Here is a 12,015-nt window from a genome sequence, read left to right on the forward strand (position 1 = left end):
TGGCATAATTATTGAAAGTCATACGTAATGTAATAATAGTCGTATTATCATTAGTCATAACTCTGAAACCGTTAACTTTTCAGGAATTTCCTTAGGTTATCCTATATATAGGTTAGGTTAGGTTTGTTTTATGGCAATCCTGAAAAGTTACGCGTTTCTGAGAAAAACCAAATTATGGCTAACGAAAATGCAGACAAACAATCCATTATGACTTAAAACTTACCAGACCCAAAGATACTTACCAGACCCAAATATCCTAAATGTAATGTTGAAGCTTGATAGCATTGACTTTCGATATACAATTATCCCTTCACCCTTCTTCCAAATAATTCAAAGATCTAATCTGCAAACCAGTCAGTAGCCAACATCTAAAAAATAAACGCTCTGTATATTAATAAAGATTTATGAGGATCTCAGAAACTAAAGACACTGAAAGGCCGATCCTGGTTTAACGATTTGATATGGTTCTAATATCATATTAATGGATCAACCATTTAGATAAATTAGCAAGCTAGAATTAGGAAAGCCACAATTTTTTCAGCTTCTCCTTGAGTGATGCTACAGATTGGGATTGCCTCACGGACACCAGAATCTCGTCGTCTCGTCGAAAAGTAAATACGATAACAACATATATTCATCAATTTCCAATTTTACTAAATGACTACACGACGTTCAGCCACCTGGTTAAACGTTGCGCTCAAGGACTGGGGTGGTTATTAATTTTTCAGTCATTTACTTAAATGCCGACGTTTAATGAACGAGCTAGGCGTCTAAATTAGCTGGCTAATATCATTGACTGCGACATAAATACGACCTTAAGTTATACCTACGATCAGGTTACGCACTCGCAGCAATAAGTGCGAGCAAGAAGTCTTATGAGAAGACTCATAATTACATTTCGTCAACACCCAGCATCAACGCTGCTGATTGGTGCTCACGGTCAAGGTCATATAAAATATGAAAACCCTATCAAATCATCAAAGCAGAATCCGCCTCTCGGGTATTTCCGGGTTTCGCCAAGAATAAATTGAATTCACGGGAATAGGTGGGTTGAATAATTTACCCTCTTGGTTTTGCTAGCTGTAGATATCAGCCGTGACCCTTACTACATAAGCAATAGAGTTCACTGAAAAATATCAAGCAATGAACGGTTGCTTGAAACGTGCCTGCATGCAAGTTGCTGGAAATCATGTGAAATTAATTTTAATCTTGACTAAACGTATGGAAGTCGTAGGTAAGAACAAAGCCCCTAGTGTAAATATTTGCGTTAAGTCTCATTTAGTATGGGATTTAGAAACAGCGCGCCAAGCGGAACGTTTTGGAAACTCAAAATCCCATACAAAATGAGACTTAACGCAAACGCGTAAGTACGTCACGTTACGCCATCGAATAAATTTACACTAGGGGTACTGAAGTAAAACTCGTCGACGTCACTTAACTGATTTTCCATATAAACGTAGTCCCATTTTCCTATCTAGATATTAACATTTTTGATGTATATTAACCACGGCTATGCATTTTATTATTTTATTTTTAATTTTTTACAAGATTTAACTTGCCCTATTAGTATGTTTGTTTCAAGAAATCTTGCAACTTCAATTTGACCAACTTCCCAGTTTCCAATGTAGCTGAAAGTTTGCTACGTATGTAAGTTGGGTAACAATGCAATATTATGGTAACATCAAGCTGATCTGATGATGGAGACAGGAGGTGGCCATGGGTCAATCTGGTAAAACAACGTAGCCTACTTGAACTATTGGGTTTGTTAGAATTGTTTCGACGAGTATAAGTTGCCTGTTAGATGAAAAGTACAGTCAGCGATAAAAGCTTAATGCATTTTTTGACTAAAAAACGAATTAACTATTATAAGAGTCAGGAATCATAAGCAAAAGATATAAAAATGCTTAGAACTAGTCTATGAAACTGCGAGAGTGACACTTTACACGATAAAAGTCTACTCTTAATCCAGCTGTCGTTTTACGACAGTTTCTATTCCATCATAATCGAATGTTGCCAATATGTGCCACATAAAATACGACTTGGCAATTTGTTTGGACACTTCAAACACTCGAATGACGTCACGTGGCTGTGACAACATTTTATTACTGCGAACATTGTCCAATGGATTTGTAACTTTTTGAATTTCGACTATGATAGTCGCACTGGATTTGAACACACTGTGAAGTAGATTCAAATTTTAAAAAAATGATATGGTTTTGAACTGGTACTCATACGACTTTGATGATTGTCTTAGTAATTGGTGTGTAGATCACAGTCACTTTTACCCATTGAAAAAAAAATAGAATTGAAAAAAAAAAATGGTGGAGCAGACCTTAAGTTCCTTCCTGCAACCCAAGAATATGCTCAAGATATCCATTTTTTTATAATAGAATTTTTTAAATAGATATATAGGTTAACTTTTTTTGTAAAATATACACTTATCCGAATGCTCTTAAAATGTTTTTTATCAAGAAGATTTTGCCGTCGGATCACTATTGTTATCCAAATATGATGGGATAGACATTACTTGTTTTATTACATCAGAATAAAATGCGAAAAGGTCAAGATCTTATCCAAAAATAAGACTTCAATATATGATAAGTATTAAAAGTATGAGATGTACTCTTAACTCTTAGTCAAATTTTACGAGGTGGATATAATAGGTCATACTGAGCAACTTTAACCATGAAACCAACCCCGAACTCGCAAATAAAAAAATTGACTTTTTCATACAAACATCTTCATTGTTAATATCTGATCGGTCAAAATGTATGCAACAGCCTAGCTCAGAGGGAGAACATGATAGGAAAGCCTTCGCTCCGCTTATTCAATAAGTTGCTCAGCATGATCAATATATATATATATATACCTGGCAAAATATGGCTAAGGTTAGAAAAAAAACACAACAGTTTTAACTTGTCATAGTTTCTAGGATACGAGAAATCTTAAGCCAAGTCTGTGCTTTTAAATTAAAAGCATCCAAGCGACACATAAAGACGAAAGTACAAATCAAGCAAGTTGTAAAGTCGCTGCACTCAATGAAGTCGACGTGCAGGAGGTTAAGTTGAGGCACTTAAGGTGACTATTATGTTCTCGGGGAATGCAAGAGCATTGGTGAGTCTGGTTTGAGAATAAACCAGTCTAATCTTTAGTTAAAATAAATGAACGTTATAAAATGTAAATTAAAATTATAAAATGTTAGCTCAGTATAATAAAACTTAAAAGACTGAGTTTTAAATAATTCACGGTTAGTTTCACTAGACTGAAATCGACCGAGATATGGACTATTTTGACAGCCAGCCGCTATCAGTTACCCGTGAATAACGACGGACAATTGGCTATCGGGCCAAAATAGCAAGTATGCAGACATTAAATGTACGTACTAACACTATATTATCCCACACATTTTATTCATTAGAAAATAAGTAAGGCCTGGCGGCTCTGGGATCTTGGATTATAGGTACAGAGGAGGTGCGAAAAAATTATTATGTCATCAAATGGCGTTGACGTTTAAATAAATTCATTTCCCAGCCCACTCTAAGTCAAATATTTTAAAATCGAAAGAGAATAGAAATCTTTTAGGTAAACATGCTCTATTCTAGATTAAATCGGCACTTACCATAAGATAATATTGTGATCAGATAAAAAAAATGGTGAATAGTTCGTGATTTTTTTCCATCGAGCGAAAGTTACCTAATCAATTTTGAATGAATGAAGTTACTATAAAAAGGCCTCAAGATGCTATTCATATTTTAGCCACCGTAATATGATTAAAAAAAGGCTACGATTTAAAAAAAACTCTGCTGGCTGAAGGCTAAACCCATTCACCTTAAACTAGTATAAGTCCTCAACTCGCTTGCTCAGGAAAGTACAGAATGCCATCCTGGGGAAACTTGTGCTGATTACTGCGGACGTCTCATTGCGGGAGTTCGATCTATACCGTGCCAGACGAGTAAATACTCGTGGTACGTTCATTTAGGGGACTAGTTTTATTAGTTAGAATCACAGACCAAGAAATATCTACCAAAAATCGTTAGTGCACAAGATATTTGCTGTGATAGTTGAATTAGGTAGCTCTTTATTATAGTCTTTAGTCAGTCAAGGGGCTGAGCCAAGTTGACAATCATTGGCAGTTAATGCCAATCGAAACTTGCATAATATATGGATAAAATAACTTGACTTTTCTTTTTGTATCAGTTGTCATTCCAATACATTTTTCTTTAAGTTTGGCGTTTGTCAATATACGATTGTCAGCTTGGGTAGGGCCTCAGATGAACTTTTTTCACTCTTCTAGCCTTAGCCAAAAAGTTCACCCGATATAATTTGTGTTTACAAAGCGATATGTAAAAAAACCGGCCAAGAGCATGTCGGGCCACGCTCAGTGTAGGGTTCCGTAGTTACTCTTCCGTCACAATAAGCTAAACTGGAGCTTAAAGTATAGTAAATTGTTAACCAAGGGATGAAACGGTACCTTTCACGCGAGTTAAACAAATAGGCAAATTTGCATAATCAGTACCTAATTAAATAAGTCTTTTTACTATGAAGGGGAAACTTTTTGCGATAACTCAAAAACAGCTAACCTGATCATATCCGCTATAGTTTTCATTGAATGTCTTTCTTAAGCTCTACTTCCAAGATTTATTTCATATTTTTTGGACCTATGGTTCAAAAGCTAGAGGGGGGGGGGACACATTTTTTTTTTCTTTCGGAGCAATTATCTCCGAGTATATTCACATTATCAAGAAATGTTTGTTGAAGACCCCTATTAGTTTTGAAAGACCTTTCCAACGATATCCCACACTGTAGGCTTGAAGCAAAAAAAATGTTCACCCCCACTTTACGAGTAGGGGAGGTACCCTAAAAAAATTTTTTTTTGATTTTGCTGTACGACTTTGTCGGCTTTATTGATTTATATATCCATGCGAAATTTCAGCTTTCTAGCACTAACGACAGACCTCAGAAAGCCTCGGACAGACAGACAGACAGACGGACATGGCGAAACTATAAGGGTTCCTAGTTGACTACGGAACCCTAAAAAATGAAGCCATGATTTCTAACAAATGGGACAACATTTAAAGCTACTACTTATAATCAAAAATTAGACATACATACACAAAAAAAAACGCTAAATTGTAGAACTTCATTTTAATCTATTAATTTGCTAAGTAAATAGTTTCTTAAATTGTATTGTGTTTTTGTCTTTATACATAAATAATCATAAATTAAGGAAATCATATTATCTTTATACTGTGTTTTTAGACCAATAATTCACACACAATGTGTACACCCGAGTTACAAAGTGCAATTGAAAAAAAAAATAGGAAAAATATTTCAATAAAACAATATTCTATTGAAAATCATTGTAAAAGCACGCTTTGTAAAATATCAAGGACCATCCTTAAATACAACCATTTTAACATAAAAGACCTTTCCTAACACAATTCAAACAGAAAGTCCTTCAGAAAACACTCCTGTAACCATACTGCCGCGTTACTCCTGGATAATTGCACCCGCGTCCCATGCCTCCGATAATAAAGTTATCCTGTCCTAACACAATATTTTATGTGCACCCTACGTTTTATTACTGTTCCAGTCACGTAAAAATCACACCCAAACTTTATGGCGTTCCCACCAATATATTCATAATACATTTTGTATTGAAGTTAAGACATTGGACAATTTTATTTAAAGATCTACATCTTATCATTTCTTCTTTTGAAAATTTTCATGGTGTTTAAAATCAGGTGCTTTTTCGGTCTCAATAGGAGAAAGAAGTGTGTGTGAATGACGTTATTTTTATGTATGAAGGTAACGGAATGGGAGAAATGAAAAGCGTATGGAGATTTTAGAAGACTCTTTTATCCTATTAAGATCGAAAGAGCTCGTTGAGATAAAAAAAAAATGCCATGTGTGAAGAAAAAGTGCAGTGTACTTTAAATTACATAGTTCCTTTATAAGTTGACCTTGAAATTTGTAATAACTATTTTTTATCAGAGATCATGTTAGACCGGTTTTTAGATGTGGTTTGGTTATTATAGGTTATTAATGTACCGGGACCTTTGGGGCGTCTAATCGATGATATCTCTTTTGAGATATAACTGGAACGTAAAAAACATCAAGAACGAGATAATATTGGATTTACAATCCCAATTGGTAGTGTAATTTGTAAAATAAACAGATTAGGTTTGTCTGTTATTGGAGTTTTAACCCTTTACGACCGGTTCGATATAATTCTGCAAATTACTTTTAAAAAATCCTGCCCGCAAGTAAATTGTCTTTTCGAGCTCAGACCTATTCCGATCGAATCTGCAGACATTAGCGACACGTTTCAGTACTAAATACCGCAGGTCAGTAGGATCAGTCCGTCGCGAGACTGCTTTGAAGATGGTGGCATTTTTTGATGGGAGTAGTGGCACACGTAAGTTCTTAATTTTGTATAATTTTGGTATCAAACTTGTTATTTAATACTTAATTATTACAGTAAAAGAGTTATGTGTGTTTATTTATCACAAATTAGAGTAACAATAAGTTATTAAGGGGAAACTACATGCTCCTAAAAAAGAAGTGCACGAATTTGTGGGTTCGGCCGTAGCCCGTAAATCGATGGTCATAACTATTTGCAAGTTTTTGTCTATCCGGCTTCTGCGCAGAAAATCAAATCAAAAGAAATAGTCATATGTTTGATAGTTTTATAATACTTTTCGTTTTGTAATGTTAGATTTGTGTTTTTTTTAAGCGTCCATTAAGAGGCAAAAAATTCCTTGAAATTTTGTGCAATAATGATACGAGTATATCACATATTGAGGAATTATACGATGACCTCGGAGAATTCCCTTATTCGCTTTTTGAATGAATTGAAAACGAAATCAAAGAATCAACGACGAATACGATGAGATGTACCTAAAGAGAGTCTGCTGATGGTGACAGACCCAGTGTCACTAGTTAGGAGGAAAGAACAAATATGTTTTCCTACTGTCTTACTGCTCGGGAACGATCAGCATTAAGGTTGTCAAGAGATGGGAGATAAAGATTCGGTCATACGTGTATGTTACAGCTTCAGAAAAAGTTATGAACTAATAAACCCATGGGAGGCGTTGATATACCTTTTTTTAAACAAGGAGATGGACACTGAAACTAAATTCTTTCTTTCTTTTTACATGTGAATGAATCAATATTCATTTTATGGATATTCGCTTGATTGTGATGCCATAGGCCGTCCTAGGTGCGAAATACTGGATTTACTCGATTTTCGCTTCAAAATCTTAGAAATGTTGGTTAAACCACCAAGAAAACGACGTAGTGAAGCATGTCTGAGGCGTCTGAGTGATGTTTCAGATGATGCTTCAATTTGACGATACCAAATCTCCAAGAGCCCGCCAATTTCAGACTGCTTCAGCAGGGCTATTACTCGTTGTATTAAATGCAACGTGTTCGTTACACGTCAAAATAATTTTTTCAAGCATTTCCTTTAGATGTAGTTGAATTGAGAGTACTTTACAATTGTTGATTATTGTTTTTAATCATTCTTTAATCGTTAAGATGTTGATTCTTAAAGAAAATTGTGATAATTATGCTAAATTGAATACTGATTACTTCATATGCTATGCATGTGTAGCATACACATGCATTGTTCTGTTGAAAACGCTCGTCTCATTGACCTTGACGCGAAACGTCAAATACGTAAATCCCGGCCGAAACCTTCCTATAATTACACCTATAATATACTTGGCCAACTCTACTGCCCCACCTGCGATAGAGTTTTTAAAAGTAAGTTCGGCTTTGCAAGCCATATTAGAGCTCACGCTCGTAATTAGCTAGGGTCGCCGTTGCCGATCACGGCATGGATAGCTATATATATATCTGTAAAATGTTGCGTTTTAGTCATATTATTTTACAAAACTCAATGAATTTGCACGTTCGTGCATTTCCAGATAGTTCCTGAACGTCACTTTCGTGCACGCGATTTTTTTTATGATAAAGGACACTAGGATTTTTTTAAACATTTTATACGCGTATTTTATAACAATTAAAAACGGTTCACATGCATTTTTTATGAATCTTTGCAAAATATTTTTCCCGGCCGTAAAGGGTTAAGCAGTTTGAAATGTTGAAATCAATTTGGTATAACATTTTAAATATAACCAATTGCTCCAAGATGTTACTTGATCCCGATTGAGATTCAACTATTTAATAAACTTTTCAAAATTTTCACGATTTTTAAACACCATTAATTCTAACGGGACTTAATCGGGTTGCCTGGACGGCGTTGTTGAAAAGACGTCTCCACCATACGTTCACTATACGTGTAGTGAACTCTGATTTAGACGTACCAGCATCAGCTGCCTGTCTTAAATCAAATAATAATAATAGGAGTCGTTAGAGCTAAATGCTCCAGGGGTGGAAGTGAAAACTTGCATAAGACGCGAGTTGGCACAGTGGCTGTTATCAGCCACTGGGTAGAAAGCGGCGTACACCTCTCGACACCCCTGAGCCGCTCACACCGGTGTTGCTCCTGGTCGTCTTCACGACGGCATTTTCAGGGGCCCATCTAGTGGGCGGCGAGTCACCGCCTGCCTCGATAACTAGTGAAAACATTGTTATGGCAGGTGTCCGGACGTCTTTGCAATAACCCAGTCTCATTGTCCTCCCAAACTTCAATCCATAGACCGTTATACTGTTCACTTTACTACAATAGTCCCAATGCCTGTTGCGACTAGGGCTCGCGGTCGTGTCCGTGATTCGTGAACCCGTAGCCGTGCGCCCGGTTTCGTGATTCACGGCTACGGTTTTCTGGTCCGTTCCGCACGTGACATTCGGCTACGTGAAATTAGGGTACGTGAATCCGTGTAGATCCGTGTAGGCGTGATCACGGCTTCACGTATCTTAAGAACACGCCGGTTCGGTCCGCCCGCGACGTTGAGTGAAGATACGATGCGGTCTCTAAGAGCTACGAATAAATATTTATCATGAATTTTTTATTCATAGCTCTAATTCCGTTTCATTACTTTTCAATTAAAATTTATTTTCAATAGTAAGGCCTTTTAAATATTAATGAGTAATAAATGAAAAGAACCAAACATTAATTACAATGAATAGATACTTTAATATATTTTTTTTTATACTACGTCGGTGGCAAATAAGCATACGGCCCGCCTGATGGTAAGCAGTCTCCGTAGCCTATGTACGCCTGCAACTCCAGAGGAGTTACATGCGCGTTGCCGACCCTAAACCCGCCCCCCGCCCCCCCCCTCGTTGAGCTCTGGCAACCTTACTCACCGGCAGGAACACAAACGAGTTGCTAAAATAATACAACAACACTGTGTGTCAGGAGACCAACTATGATGTCAGGAGTAACTAATGACAATGAATGTGAGTTCAAAATTCTAAACTGCTCCCTCCAGATTAAATAAAAAATACCACGAATTTGTAACACAAAACATCGCGGTCACTTCTTTCAACTTCACGAATAAAAGGTAAAGCCCACAGCTACTTATGTATATTGTTTGTTTCATTTTAATAAGTCGCTCGCAAATCTTATTATCTTTGTCTGCACGTGCAACTGCACTTCTTATCTCCAAAAAAAAAAACCGGTATGTTGGCTTAGCTTGTTAGTCATACAATAAAACGCTCTAACAATAATATGTCATTATTACCTTCAATCTAGAAATAAACAGTACTCTTTAATGCCCCGAAAGTCCGAAACTGATAAGAACTGCAGCTGCGTACTTTTTTTCCGTGGCCCCGTACATGTGTTTTTGTTGAATTTGTTTACCTGTATTACCTTTATCAATTTTATCATACCTACCGAAGATTTGCAGACCCTTTTGTTTCTTTGGATTAGGATTGCCTTGTTTATATTTAGGCTACGTTATATTCTTTGATAGTAGCAAGCTTTTACAAGTTCAAGTTTGCTTTTTCATTCATTTCATTAATACTTAACAGAGAAAAATGTCTTCTATGGATTTAATAATGACAACCAGTAGCACAGCGTTGCTTAAGTTCATAATTATAATGATACTTACTAGGGAGTTTTACACCTTATATTTATATTAGTGCTATGCAACGAGCAGGTCGCTAGTTTTGACTATTAATCATTAGTTGGTTATACAAAAAACAGGATAACCCCATAAATTATTTAGATATAACCATTATATTCAAATCGATGCAAAAAATACAATACTAAGTGGTACCTCAATTCAATAATACCTAGGCCTTATTTATTTTTCTCCCGGGCGTGTCGAACCTACGAGACGTGCGATAAGTACCTATCCAACGGAACCGAGCCCGAAGCTCCGCACACGAACGCAGGTACGGGCTACGTATCATGGCGTGTCACGGTCACGGCGTGTCACGTGAATCCGGTCGCGAACGCAGGTACGAGGTACGTACCTTGGCGTGTTCGTGAAATTCGTGATCTTAGTACCGCCGGGCTTAAGAACCCGTAGCTACGGATCGGCGTGTATCACGGATATCAGGAGCCCTAGTTGCGACCGGTTCATTGGTGTCTATTGTTGCGCCCGTGAACGGGTTCCAGCAGGCGTTCTACATGACATTAAAGCTCTCCAAGAGGCCTCTACGTGTTGGATCTATATCCCCATGCAAGCCTATCAAAAGACCGGGATTTATAGGCCCGTCAAATCCAAGGAGATATAATAATAATAATATACCTCGGGGACAACGCCTTCGTCGAAACGTCGTACGTTTTCAAAAGTGAATTACACGTAATTAAGTCCCGTTTTATAATTAATAATTCAACAATTTGTTGTGCTATTTGAACTGGTTTGACATAACTTTGAACACCGCTTACGCTAATTGGTGCATGCAAAATGAAGTGGTTCTGGGTCTTGACTGGTGCAACAAGTTTCCATCGCCATTTCTTCTTCTTCTTCTTCTCAGCATATATGCTTCCACTGCTGAACATATGCCTCTTTCATGGATTTCCATGTTGTTCTGTCCGACCATTTGGCATGTGGTTTTCCGTCACCTCGGCTTCCCAATGGAGACCTCGTCCAGAACAGTACTCACTGGCCCCATCGGTCATCATCCCTGCCGGCTGGCCGGCCCATCCCCACTTCAGCAGCTGCTTCTTTTGGCGTTGTCGGTAACTTTTGTGCGTTGGGGAATGTCCACATTTCGAATTCTGTATCGCAGCATGAAAGCAGAGCATAGGAATGCTGCCGGCATAATGGGAACTTTTGGGCCGGGCTTGTTGCAGGGTGGGAATTTATAGATGTTTTTGACGAAGCTTGTAGCGGAATTTATGGGTTGTTTTAGTATTAATGTGGAATAAGTCTGTGATGATGCCTGTGTAAAAAAATAAAATAAGTGAAAGTCGTGTATGAGATGCGCACCAATCATCCGTAACGATTGTCATAGTCATATTAAAACCGATTCATAATCATAACAAAGTGTTAAATCTCAAACGAGCTCGTGGCACATAAGTACTAGGGTACTGATTTAAACTTTTACGATGTGACACATTATTAAATTATAGAAACGAGACTTAATCGCGTATTAAGTTTTAAATTTTACCTCCGACGTTCCGAGAACTACGCTATCCCCGTGGTCTTGGAGAAGGAGGTAAAATTTAAAACTCAATACGCGATTAAGTATTAATAATAGGTTAGTGCCTACCCACCATCATCATTATACCCTGGTGGGTATCAGGCTGTTTAAATGGTAGACCAATCAATCCCTTGGTTTTTATCCCTATTCAGGGTCAGCCCTCCTGATACTCTTTCGCCAATCTTGGTGGTTCTGCATCATTTCTGGCGTTAGGCCCATCGTCAGCAATTTTTTTTGCACTGCCTGCATCCAGGTAGTTGGTGGGCGGCCTCTGCCTCTTTTGCTTTCTTCTATGGCTAGTACCTCTCGAGTCATGTGGCTTTCATTTCATATTAATCAATTATAGATATTTTATGTAAATACTTGACCGAAGATTTATCTTTCTATATATTTTTTTACATAAAGGTGGTGGCGGTGGTGGTGGTGAAACACATTTCTTTGAAACATCAT

This window comes from Cydia pomonella, unplaced genomic scaffold (assembly GCF_033807575.1).
Source record: "Cydia pomonella isolate Wapato2018A unplaced genomic scaffold, ilCydPomo1 PGA_scaffold_84, whole genome shotgun sequence".
In the NCBI taxonomy this organism is placed as follows: domain Eukaryota; kingdom Metazoa; phylum Arthropoda; class Insecta; order Lepidoptera; family Tortricidae; genus Cydia; species Cydia pomonella.